We start from the raw sequence: 12063 nt of genomic DNA, 5'->3' as shown, positions 1-12063 counted from the left end.
TTGTCATAGGGCATTTAACACAAACCCTGGGGGTGGGGGGGGGGGGGGGGCTGAGTTTAAGACTGTATCATCTGCATATAAATGGATGAGAGAGCTTCCTACTGCCTGATCTATGTTATTTATGTAAATTGAGAAGCACTTGGGGCCTAGGATCGAGCCTTGGGGTACTCCCTTGGTGACCGGCAGGGGCTGAGACAGCAGATGTTTTGGATTTATACACTGCACTCTTTGAGAGAGGTAGTTAGCAAACCAGGCCAAAGACCCCTCAGAGACACCAATACTCCTTTGCCGGCCCACAAGAATGGAATGGTCTACCGTATCAAAAGCTTTGAACAAGTAACAAAAAATAGCAGCAGAACAATGGTGATGTCATTGAGGACCTTTAAGGTTGCAGTGACACATCCATAACCTGAGAAGAAACCAGATTGCATCCCAAAGAGAAAACTATAGACATCAACAAAGCCTGTCAGTTGATTATTGACAAGTTTTTCCAACACTTTTGATAAACAGGGCAAAATAGAAATAGGCCTATAACAGTTAGGATCAGCTTGGTCTCCCCCTTTAAATAAAGGATGAACCGTGGCTGCCTTCTAAGCAATGGGAACCTCCCCATAGAGGAGAGACAGGTTAAAAAGCTGATTAGAGGGGCAGCAACCTTAAAGAAGAAAGGGTCTAAACCATCTGACCCAGGTATTTTTTTGGGGTCAAGTTTAAGGAGCTGCTTTAGAACCTCGGACTCAGTGACCGCCTGCAGGGAGAAACTTTGTAGCTGGGCAGGGGGGAAAGAGGGAGGAGCATCGGGGCTAGTTGCATTAGAAGGGGTGGGAGATGGAAAATGTTGGACAGGCATGGAAGCATGGCTGAGTCAAATAGGAATCCTGACTTAATGGTGATTAAAAAGCTTAGCCATGTGCTTCTTGTCAGTAAAAACCACATCATCAACTTCAAATTAAATCAAATGTTATTTGTCACATACACATGGTTACACATGACATTTTTTTTCTCATTTTGTCTGTCATAGTTGAAGTGTACCTATGATGAAAATTACAGGCCTCTCTCATCTTTTTAAGTGGGAGAACTTGCACAATTGGTAGCTGAATAAATACTTTTTTACTGTACATATGAGATGAGTAATGTAGGGTATGTGAACATTATATTAAGTGGCATTGTTAAAGTGGCTAGTGATACATTTTTACATCAAGTTTTCCATTATTAAAGTGGCTGGAGTTGAGTCAATATGTTGGCAGCAGCCACTCAATGTTAGTGGTGGCTGTTTAACAGTCTGATGGCCTTGAGATAGAAGCTGTTTTTCAGTCTCTCAGTCCCCTGCTTTGATGCACCTGTACTGACCTCACCTTCTGGATGATAACGGGGTGAACATGCAGTGGCTCGGGTGGTTGTTGTCCTTGATGATCTTTATGGCCTTCCTGTGACATCGGGTGGTGTAGGTGTCCTGGAGGGCAGGTAGTTTGCCCCTGGAGATGCGTTGTGCAGACCTCACTACACTCTGGAGAGCCTTATGGTTGTGGGCGGAGCAGTTGCCGTACCAGTCGGTGATACAGCCCGACAGGATGCTCTCGATTGTGCATCTGTAAAAGTTAGTGAGTGATTTTGGTGACAAGACGAATGTGAGGGTTTTAGGTGTTTAAGCCAAATTTCATTAGCCTCCTGAGGTTGAAGAGGCGCTGCTGCGCCTTCTTCTCCACGCTGTCTGTGTGGGTGGACCAATTCAGTTTGTCCATGATGTGTACACCGAGGAACTTAAAACTTACTACCCTCTCCACTACTGTCCCGTCGATGTGGATAGGGGGGTGCTCCCTCTGCTGTTTCCTGAAGTCCCGGATGATCTCCTTTGTTTTGATGACGTTGAGTGTGAAGTTATTTTCCTGACACCACACTCCGAGGGCCCTCACCTCCTCCCTGTAGGCCGTCTCATTGTTGTTGGTAATCAAGCCTACCATTGTAGTGTCGTCTGCAAACTTGATGATTGAGTTGGAGGCGTGCATGGGCACGCAGTCGTGGGTGAACAGGGACTACAGGAGAGGGCTCAGAACGCACCCTTGTGGGGCCCCAGTGTTGATGATCAGCGGGGTGGAGATGTTGTTACCTACCCTCACCACCTGGGGGCGGCCCGTCAGGAAGTCCAGTACCCAGTTGCATGGTGCGGGGTCTGAGGACGTGGCTGGGGATGCCGTCTGGACCTGCAGCCCTGCGAGGGTTAACATGTTTAAATGTTTAACTCACATCGGCTGCAGTGAAGGAGAGTCCACAGGTTTTGGTAGCGGGCTGTGTCAGTGGCACTGTATTGTCCTCAAAGCGAGCAAAGAAGTTGTTTAGTCTGTCTGGGAGCAAGACATCCTGGTCCGCAACTGGGCTGGTTTTATTTTTGTAATCCGTGATTGACTGTAGACCCTGCCACATACCTCTTGTGTCTGAGCCGTTGAATTGCAACTCTACTTTGTCTCTATACTGACACTTAGCTTGTTTGATTGCCTTGCGGAGGGAATAGCTACACTGTTTGTATTCGGTCATGTTTCCCGTCACCTTGCCCTGGTTAAAAGCAGTGGTTCGCGCTTTCAGGTTTGCGCGAATGCTGCCATCAATCCACGGTTTCTGGTTTGGGAATGTTTTAATCGTTGCTGTGGGTACGACATCGCTGATGCACTTGCTAATAAACTCGCTCACCAAATCAGCGTATTCGTCAATGTTGTTGTTTGACGCAGTGCGGAACATATCACAATCCACGTGATTTAAGCAAGCTTGAAGCGTGGAATCAGATTGGTCGGACCAGCGTTGAACAGAGCTGAGCATAGGAGATTCCTGTTTTTGTCTCTATCTATAGGCTGGGAGCAACAAAATGGAGTCTTGGTCAGCTTTTCCAAAAGGAGGGCAGGGGAGGCCCTTATATGCATCGCGAAGTTAGAATAACAATGATCCAGGGTTTTAACATCCCTGGTAGCACAATCAATATGCTGATATAATTTAGGGAGTATTGTTTTCAGATTAGCCTTGTTAAAATCCCCAGGTACAATGAATGCAGCCTCAGGATATGTGGTTTCCAGTTTACATAGAGTCAAATTAAGTTTAAGGGACATGTGCAGCTGTGAGGAGGAGGGTTTATCCTCCAGGTCTTTAACCATTTTCCAGAACTTCTTGGGGTTAGACCCACAGAGAGAGAACTACTCCTTAAAGTAACCAACTTTGGCCTTAGTCTGAGTGCACTTAGTTCTCATTTGCAGAGGCCAGGTCATGAAGAAAGACTTGCTCATTAAAGTTTTTTTAGGAAGTGTCTATGACAAATCAGGACAGGTAGTTTCACAGAGCAGCCATTACAAACACAGGCTGTAAAACAGTTTTCACTAATATCATTACAGAAAACAGCAGACTGATACCAATCAGGATTATTTGAGAGGATAACATCAAGGAGATTAGCCTTTCCTGGGTGTTTGGAGTCATACCTTGAGGGATTGGTAATAATCTGTGAATGATTTAGGGAGTCCCATTGCTTTTGGAATTGGTCAGGTGGTTTAAGCATGTCACAGTTTAGGTCACCAAGCAGTACAAATTCAGACTTAGTGTAAGGGGCCAGGAGAGAGCTCAGGGCAGGTAGGGTACAGGTAGGGTACAGCTAGGGTACAGGTAGGGTACAGGCCGGTGCTGATGGAGGACGATAACACCCAGCAACAGTCAACACAGAACTTTTTGAAAGTTTAATGTTTAAAACCAGCAAATTAAATTGTTTGGGGACAGACTTGGTGGAGACGACCGAGCACTGAAGTTGATCCTTGGTAAAGATTGCCACTCCCCCACCTTTGGAAGTTCTGTCTTGCTGAAAAAGGTTACAAGGTTACAACCACATCTGTATTCGAAACACTCTTCCTTAACCACGTCTCAGTAATGACCAACAGATCTGGATTGTGAACCCACACTTTCAATTTATCCATTTTAGGGAATAAGCTTCTGGTATTAACATGTGACAAATGTCTCTTGGGAAAAACAGACATGTGAAGTTTGAAGTGGATTTTCTCAACATTTCAAATATGATATTATACAATTTACTTGTGCTTTTGTAACTGGTGGGTTTAACACCTGGGTCCCCAACAGGAGAAGCCATTTGACCACATTTTAATGTCAACTAGGGCTTTCAAATTATTCAAAAAATTGTAACGTGTTTTGTCACATTACTTGCTGTGATTAATCACGATTAATCGTAAATTCATAATTTTCTCAAATTGAGTGTTAATTTAAGATGTTTGTTTTTAATAAAGAAAGCATTACAAGTGTATTGCTTTTTGATTTTGTCCAAAGTAACACTTTGCAAAATCATGTACATTGATAAACACACTTTCTTGAGCATCAAAATCAACTTGTTTTGGCATCACATTATTTCCAGCTGTATAGATTATTTTTCCAGTCTATTTTTTACACTTTTACACAAAGCAATAAAAAAACATTAAGCACTAAAATGACAAAACCTTTATATAACTAAGGAGACATGGAGAGCTATGCTCTGTGAACTCTGACAGCCCTTTATATAACTAAGGAGACATGGAGAGCTATGCTCTGTGAACTCTGACAGCCCTTTATATAACTAAGGAGACATGGAGAGCTATGCTCTGTGAACTCTGACAGCCCTTTATATAACTAAGGAGACATGGAGAGCTATGCTCTGTGAACTCTGACAGCCCTTTATATAACTAAGGAGACATGGAGAGCTATGCTCTGTGAACTCTGACAGCCCTTTATATAACTAAGGAGACATGGAGAGCTATGCTCTGTGAACTCTGACAGCCCTTTATATAACTAAGGAGACATGGAGAGCTATGCTCTGTGAACTCTGACAGCCCTTTATATAACTAAGGAGACATGGAGAGCTATGCTCTGTGAACTCTGACAGCCCTTTATATAACTAAGGAGACATGGAGAGCTATGCTCTGTGAACTCTGACAGCCCTTTATATAACTAAGGAGACATGGAGAGCTATGCTCTGTGAACTCTGACAGCCCTTTATATAACTAAGGAGACATGGAGAGCTATGCTCTGTGAACTCTGACAGCCCTTTATATAACTAAGGAGACATGGAGAGCTATGCTCTGTGAACTCTGACAGCCCTTTATATAACTAAGGAGACATGGAGAGCTATGCTCTGTGAACTCTGACAGCCCTTTATATAACTAAGGAGACATGGAGAGCTATGCTCTGTGAACTCTGACAGCCCTTTATATAACTAAGGAGACATGGAGAGCTATGCTCTGTGAACTCTGACAGCCCTTTATATAACTAAGGAGACATGGAGAGCTATGCTCTGTGAACTCTGACAGCCCTTTATATAACTAAGGAGACATGGAGAGCTATGCTCTGTGAACTCTGACTGCCCTTTATATAACTAAGGAGACATGGAGAGCTATGCTCTGTGAACTCTGACAGCCCTTTATATAACTAAGGAGACATGGAGAGCTATGCTCTGTGAACTCTGACAGCCCTTTATATAACTAAGGAGACATGGAGAGCTATGCTCTGTGAACTCTGACTGCCCTTTATATAACTAAGGAGACATGGAGAGCTATGCTCTGTGAACTCTGACAGCCCTTTATATAACTAAGGAGACATGGAGAGCTATGCTCTGTGAACTCTGACAGCCCTTTATATAACTAAGGAGACATGGAGAGCTATGCTCTGTGAACTCTGACTGCCCTTTATATAACTAAGGAGACATGGAGAGCTATGCTCTGTGAACTCTGACAGCCCTTTATATAACTAAGGAGACATGGAGAGCTATGCTCTGTGAACTCTGACAGCCCTTTATATAACTAAGGAGACATGGAGAGCTATGCTCTGTGAACTCTGACAGCCCTTTATATAACTAAGGAGACATGGAGAGCTATGCTCTGTGAACTCTGACAGCCCTTTATATAACTAAGGAGACATGGAGAGCTATGCTCTGTGAACTCTGACAGCCCTTTATATAACTAAGGAGACATGGAGAGCTATGCTCTGTGAACTCTGACAGCCCTTTATATAACTAAGGAGACATGGAGAGCTATGCTCTGTGAACTCTGACAGCCCTTTATATAACTAAGGAGACATGGAGAGCTATGCTCTGTGAACTCTGACAGCCCTTTATATAACTAAGGAGACATGGAGAGCTATGCTCTGTGAACTCTGACAGCCCTTTATATAACTAAGGAGACATGGAGAGCTATGCTCTGTGAACTCTGACAGCCCTTTATATAACTAAGGAGACATGGAGAGCTATGCTCTGTGAACTCTGACAGCCCTTTATATAACTAAGGAGACATGGAGAGCTATGCTCTGTGAACTCTGACTGCCCTTTATATAACTAAGGAGACATGGAGAGCTATGCTCTGTGAACTCTGACAGCCCTTTATATAACTAAGGAGACATGGAGAGCTATGCTCTGTGAACTCTGACAGCCCTTTATATAACTAAGGAGACATGGAGAGCTATGCTCTGTGAACTCTGACTGCCCTTTATATAACTAAGGAGACATGGAGAGCTATGCTCTGTGAACTCTGACAGCCCTTTATATAACTAAGGAGACATGGAGAGCTATGCTCTGTGAACTCTGACAGCCCTTTATATAACTAAGGAGACATGGAGAGCTATGCTCTGTGAACTCTGACAGCCCTTTATATAACTAAGGAGACATGGAGAGCTATGCTCTGTGAACTCTGACTGCCCTTTATATAACTAAGGAGACATGGAGAGCTGTGCTCTGTGAACTCTGACAGCCCTTTATATAACTAAGGAGACATGGAGAGCTATGCTCTGTGAACTCTGACTGCCCTTTATATAACTAAGGAGACATGGAGAGCTATGCTCTGTGAACTCTGACAGCCCTTTATATAACTAAGGAGACATGGAGAGCTGTGCTCTGTGAACTCTGACTGCCCTTTATATAACTAAGGAGACATGGAGAGCTATGCTCTGTGAACTCTGACAGCCCTTTATATAACTAAGGAGACATGGAGAGCTATGCTCTGTGAACTCTGACAGCCCTTTATATAACTAAGGAGACATGGAGAGCTATGCTCTGTGAACTCTGACAGCCCTTTATATAACTAAGGAGACATGGAGAGCTATGCTCTGTGAACTCTGACAGCCCTTTATATAACTAAGGAGACATGGAGAGCTATGCTCTGTGAACTCTGACAGCCCTTTATATAACTAAGGAGACATGGAGAGCTATGCTCTGTGAACTCTGACAGCCCTTTATATAACTAAGGAGACATGGAGAGCTATGCTCTGTGAACTCTGACAGCCCTTTATATAACTAAGGAGACATGGAGAGCTATGCTCTGTGAACTCTGACAGCCCATTATATAACTAAGGAGACATGGAGAGCTATGCTCTGTGAACTCTGACAGCCCTTTATATAACTAAGGAGACATGGAGAGCTATGCTCTGTGAACTCTGACAGCCCTTTATATAACTAAGGAGACATGGAGAGCTATGCTCTGTGAACTCTGACAGCCCTTTATATAACTAAGGAGACATGGAGAGCTATGCTCTGTGAACTCTGACAGCCCTTTATATAACTAAGGAGACATGGAGAGCTATGCTCTGTGAACTCTGACAGCCCTTTATATAACTAAGGAGACATGGAGAGCTATGCTCTGTGAACTCTGACAGCCCTTTATATAACTAAGGAGACATGGAGAGCTGTGCTCTGTGAACTCTGACAGCCCTTTATATAACTAAGGAGACATGGAGAGCTATGCTCTGTGAACTCTGACAGCCCTTTCTATAACTAAGGAGACATGGAGAGCTATGCTCTGTGAACTCTAACAGCCCTTTATATAACTAAGGAGACATGGAGAGCTATGCTCTGTGAACTCTGACTGCCCTTTATATAACTAAGGAGACATGGAGAGCTATGCTCTGTGAACTCTGACAGCCCTTTATATAACTAAGGAGACATGGAGAGCTATGCTCTGTGAACTCTGACAGCCCTTTATATAACTAAGGAGACATGGAGAGCTATGCTCTGTGAACTCTGACAGCCCTTTATATAACTAAGGAGACATGGAGAGCTATGCTCTGTGAACTCTGACTGCCCTTTATATAACTAAGGAGACATGGAGAGCTATGCTCTGTGAACTCTGACAGCCCTTTATATAACTAAGGAGACATGGAGAGCTATGCTCTGTGAACTCTGACAGCCCTTTATATAACTAAGGAGACATGGAGAGCTATGCTCTGTGAACTCTGACAGCCCTTTATATAACTAAGGAGACATGGAGAGCTATGCTCTGTGAACTCTGACAGCCCTTTATATAACTAAGGAGACATGGAGAGCTATGCTCTGTGAACTCTGACAGCCCTTTATATAACTAAGGAGACATGGAGAGCTATGCTCTGTGAACTCTGACAGCCCTTTATATAACTAAGGAGACATGGAGAGCTATGCTCTGTGAACTCTGACAGCCCTTTATATAACTAAGGAGACATGGAGAGCTATGCTCTGTGAACTCTGACAGCCCTTTATATAACTAAGGAGACATGGAGAGCTATGCTCTGTGAACTCTGACTGCCCTTTATATAACTAAGGAGACATGGAGAGCTATGCTCTGTGAACTCTGACAGCCCTTTATATAACTAAGGAGACATGGAGAGCTATGCTCTGTGAACTCTGACAGCCCTTTATATAACTAAGGAGACATGGAGAGCTATGCTCTGTGAACTCTGACTGCCCTTTATATAACTAAGGAGACATGGAGAGCTATGCTCTGTGAACTCTGACAGCCCTTTATATAACTAAGGAGACATGGAGAGCTATGCTCTGTGAACTCTGACAGCCCTTTATATAACTAAGGAGACATGGAGAGCTATGCTCTGTGAACTCTGACAGCCCTTTATATAACTAAGGAGACATGGAGAGCTATGCTCTGTGAACTCTGACAGCCCTTTATATAACTAAGGAGACATGGAGAGCTATGCTCTGTGAACTCTGACAGCCCTTTATATAACTAAGGAGACATGGAGAGCTATGCTCTGTGAACTCTGACTGCCCTTTATATAACTAAGGAGACATGGAGAGCTATGCTCTGTGAACTCTGACAGCCCTTTATATAACTAAGGAGACATGGAGAGCTATGCTCTGTGAACTCTGACAGCCCTTTATATAACTAAGGAGACATGGAGAGCTATGCTCTGTGAACTCTGACAGCCCTTTATATAACTAAGGAGACATGGAGAGCTATGCTCTGTGAACTCTGACAGCCCTTTATATAACTAAGGAGACATGGAGAGCTATGCTCTGTGAACTCTGACAGCCCTTTATATAACTAAGGAGACATGGAGAGCTATGCTCTGTGAACTCTGACAGCCCTTTATATAACTAAGGAGACATGGAGAGCTATGCTCTGTGAACTCTGACAGCCCTTTATATAACTAAGGAGACATGGAGAGCTATGCTCTGTGAACTCTGACAGCCCTTTATATAACTAAGGAGACATGGAGAGCTATGCTCTGTGAACTCTGACAGCCCTTTATATAACTAAGGAGACATGGAGAGCTATGCTCTGTGAACTCTGACAGCCCTTTATATAACTAAGGAGACATGGAGAGCTATGCTCTGTGAACTCTGACAGCCCTTTATATAACTAAGGAGACATGGAGAGCTATGCTCTGTGAACTCTGACAGCCCTTTATATAACTAAGGAGACATGGAGAGCTATGCTCTGTGAACTCTGACAGCCCTTTATATAACTAAGGAGACATGGAGAGCTATGCTCTGTGAACTCTGACAGCCCTTTATATAACTAAGGAGACATGGAGAGCTATGCTCTGTGAACTCTGACAGCCCTTTATATAACTAAGGAGACATGGAGAGCTATGCTCTGTGAACTCTGACAGCCCTTTATATAACTAAGGAGACATGGAGAGCTATGCTCTGTGAACTCTGACAGCCCTTTATATAACTAAGGAGACATGGAGAGCTATGCTCTGTGAACTCTGACAGCCCTTTATATAACTAAGGAGACATGGAGAGCTATGCTCTGTGAACTCTGACAGCCCTTTATATAACTAAGGAGACATGGAGAGCTATGCTCTGTGAACTCTGACAGCCCTTTATATAACTAAGGAGACATGGAGAGCTATGCTCTGTGAACTCTGACAGCCCTTTATATAACTAAGGAGACATGGAGAGCTATGCTCTGTGAACTCTGACAGCCCTTTATATAACTAAGGAGACATGGAGAGCTATGCTCTGTGAACTCTGACAGCCCTTTATATAACTAAGGAGACATGGAGAGCTATGCTCTGTGAACTCTGACAGCCCTTTATATAACTAAGGAGACATGGAGAGCTATGCTCTGTGAACTCTGACAGCCCTTTATATAACTAAGGAGACATGGAGAGCTATGCTCTGTGAACTCTGACAGCCCTTTATATAACTAAGGAGACATGGAGAGCTATGCTCTGTGAACTCTGACAGCCCTTTATATAACTAAGGAGACATGGAGAGCTATGCTCTGTGAACTCTGACAGCCCTTTATATAACTAAGGAGACATGGAGAGCTATGCTCTGTGAACTCTGACAGCCCTTTATATAACTAAGGAGACATGGAGAGCTATGCTCTGTGAACTCTGACAGCCCTTTATATAACTAAGGAGACATGGAGAGCTATGCTCTGTGAACTCTGACAGCCCTTTATATAACTAAGGAGACATGGAGAGCTATGCTCTGTGAACTCTGACAGCCCTTTATATAACTAAGGAGACATGGAGAGCTATGCTCTGTGAACTCTGACAGCCCTTTATATAACTAAGGAGACATGGAGAGCTATGCTCTGTGAACTCTGACAGCCCTTTATATAACTAAGGAGACATGGAGAGCTATGCTCTGTGAACTCTGACAGCCCTTTATATAACTAAGGAGACATGGAGAGCTATGCTCTGTGAACTCTGACAGCCCTTTATATAACTAAGGAGACATGGAGAGCTATGCTCTGTGAACTCTGACAGCCCTTTATATAACTAAGGAGACATGGAGAGCTATGCTCTGTGAACTCTGACAGCCCTTTATATAACTAAGGAGACATGGAGAGCTATGCTCTGTGAACTCTGACAGCCCTTTATATAACTAAGGAGACATGGAGAGCTATGCTCTGTGAACTCTGACAGCCCTTTATATAACTAAGGAGACATGGAGAGCTATGCTCTGTGAACTCTGACAGCCCTTTATATAACTAAGGAGACATGGAGAGCTATGCTCTGTGAACTCTGACAGCCCTTTATATAACTAAGGAGACATGGAGAGCTATGCTCTGTGAACTCTGACAGCCCTTTATATAACTAAGGAGACATGGAGAGCTATGCTCTGTGAACTCTGACAGCCCTTTATATAACTAAGGAGACATGGAGAGCTATGCTCTGTGAACTCTGACAGCCCTTTATATAACTAAGGAGACATGGAGAGCTATGCTCTGTGAACTCTGACAGCCCTTTATATAACTAAGGAGACATGGAGAGCTATGCTCTGTGAACTCTGACAGCCCTTTATATAACTAAGGAGACATGGAGAGCTATGCTCTGTGAACTCTGACAGCCCTTTATATAACTAAGGAGACATGGAGAGCTATGCTCTGTGAACTCTGACAGCCCTTTATATAACTAAGGAGACATGGAGAGCTATGCTCTGTGAACTCTGACAGCCCTTTATATAACTAAGGAGACATGGAGAGCTATGCTCTGTGAACTCTGACAGCCCTTTATATAACTAAGGAGACATGGAGAGCTATGCTCTGTGAACTCTGACAGCCCTTTATATAACTAAGGAGACATGGAGAGCTATGCTCTGTGAACTCTGACAGCCCTTTATATAACTAAGGAGACATGGAGAGCTATGCTCTGTGAACTCTGACAGCCCTTTATATAACTAAGGAGACATGGAGAGCTATGCTCTGTGAACTCTGACAGCCCTTTATATAACTAAGGAGACATGGAGAGCTATGCTCTGTGAACTCTGACAGCCCTTTATATAACTAAGGAGACATGGAGAGCTATGCTCTGTGAACTCTGACAGCCCTTTATATA

Source organism: Oncorhynchus kisutch, linkage group LG25, assembly GCF_002021735.2.
Source record: "Oncorhynchus kisutch isolate 150728-3 linkage group LG25, Okis_V2, whole genome shotgun sequence".
Taxonomy (NCBI): domain Eukaryota; kingdom Metazoa; phylum Chordata; class Actinopteri; order Salmoniformes; family Salmonidae; genus Oncorhynchus; species Oncorhynchus kisutch.
This window is presented reverse-complemented; position numbering follows the sequence as displayed.